At 40.5% G+C, this 1,793-nt stretch overlaps 1 non-coding gene across 1 annotated transcript; it reads left to right on the top strand.

Moving 5' to 3' along the window:
* Positions 1-647: 647 nt before the first annotated feature.
* LOC141709995 (small nucleolar RNA R71) lies at positions 648-754 on the top strand. Its single transcript, XR_012570540.1, has one exon. It is a non-coding gene; the product is annotated as a small nucleolar RNA R71 (small nucleolar RNA).
* The last annotated feature ends 1,039 nt before the right edge of the window (positions 755-1,793 follow it).

Here is a 1,793-nt window from a genome sequence, read left to right as displayed (position 1 = left end):
GGCTTTCGCATATAAGAGCTTGAGTTTTGCAAATAAGCCTCAACTCCTCAAATTCAGATTTTTCATTCAAATATTGACCTGCACCTTCATGAGTTTGAAGTTGGAGTTGTTGTCTTCGTGCGAGTTTTTGCTGAAAACCAGAAGGATTGAATTCCTTATTTTCAAACTGCCGGAACGGCTGTTGTATCGCATTCTGATTGTTGCTCCAGCTGAAGTTAGGATGATTCCAGTTATCAGGATGATAAGTATCTGGAACTGGTTGCTGCAATCTCTGAAAGTTGCACACAAACTGAGCTGATTTATAAGATATAGCATATTTCTCCGTCTCATGTGAACCTGCACACAGCTCACAAACACCGGTTATCTGATTCACACCATAGTTAGCCAGAGAATCGATCTTCATAGACAACGCCTTTAGTTGAGTAGTGATAGCCGTAGCTGTATCCACTTCAAGAACTCCTGCTACCTTTCCCTGTGGACATCTCTGGGTTGGATCCTGATATTCATTACCAGCCATCAGTTTAATTAGATCAAAAGCTTCCTCATAGCTCTTTGCCCATAATGCTCCGCCTGATGCTGCATAGAGCATGGGTTTAGACTGTGTTCCCAACCCATTGTAAAAACAATTGATGATCATCCAATCAGGCATTCCATGATGAGGACACTTCCTAAGCATCCCCTTGTAGCGCTCTCAAGCTTCACAAAAAGATTCTCCCATTTGCTGTGCAATTTGAGTAATAGCGTTTCTGAATGCAGCTGTCTTCGCCATAGGGAAGAATTTAGTGAGAAACTTTTGAGCAAGATCTTCCCAAGTAGCAATCGAACCACCTGGTAGAGAGTGTAACCAGCTCTTAGCCTTGTCCCTCAAAGAGAATGGGAAAAATCTCAGCTTAGTAGCATCTTTAGAAACACCATTGAACCTGAAGGTGTCGCAGATCTCTATGAAATCCCTAATGTGCGTATTGGGATCTTCCGTTGGAGAACCCCCAAACTGGACTGAATTCTGCACCCATTGAATTATGCTAGGCTTGATCTCAAAGGTATTAGTTGTGATAGCTGGCCTGACAATGCTAGATTGAATGTCATTGATCTTGGGTTGAGAAAAATCCATCAAGGCTTTCGTTCGTGTTGCTGGATCTCCCATTATAATGAGTACCTGAAACACAACAAGTAAACCGTGACAGTAAAAGAATCTGAGTCACTGAACTTTAACGACCACTGATGATAAGCACATAAACTAAAAATTAACAACGAGTCCCCGGCAGCGGCGCCAAAAACTTTCACGCGGGTGACCCGGGTTCGATCCCCTGCAGCGGCGCCAAAAACTTGTTAGGGCGAAAACACGCGCTAAAATATATGCAAGTATACGCGCTCGCAAGTAGTATAAGATATAAATCAGATTCGTTCCCACAGAGACTGGTTTAGGTTAAGTTCAATTTATGCACCTATGCAACAATGTATGGTTATCGCTCAATGCTAAGATAAATAACAAGTTGGGTTTTGATTAAACTAAGAGATTAAAATAACAATTCAAACTAAGAGAATTGAGGTTAAATTACTATATATGACATACATGGGATTCTAACTTCATTAAATACTTCATTCAATAGCCTTATTGTTCTTAACCTTAGCATGTAATGGTGATGACACTAATCAGATAACACGAAACTAGTAAACGCCAATTTCGTTGTACGAATACCCTACTACCAAGCATCTACAAAAGAGATAGAAGTTGAATAGACACCAATTATGCTTAGTCCTTATATGTCTATAAGAATTGAAAACATAACGGT

The sequence above is a fragment of the Apium graveolens genome, chromosome 2 (assembly GCF_009905375.1).
Source record: "Apium graveolens cultivar Ventura chromosome 2, ASM990537v1, whole genome shotgun sequence".
Classification (NCBI taxonomy): Eukaryota; Viridiplantae; Streptophyta; class Magnoliopsida; order Apiales; family Apiaceae; genus Apium; species Apium graveolens.
Note: the sequence above shows the minus strand (reverse complement) of the source record. Positions and strands in the feature narration are given on the sequence as shown.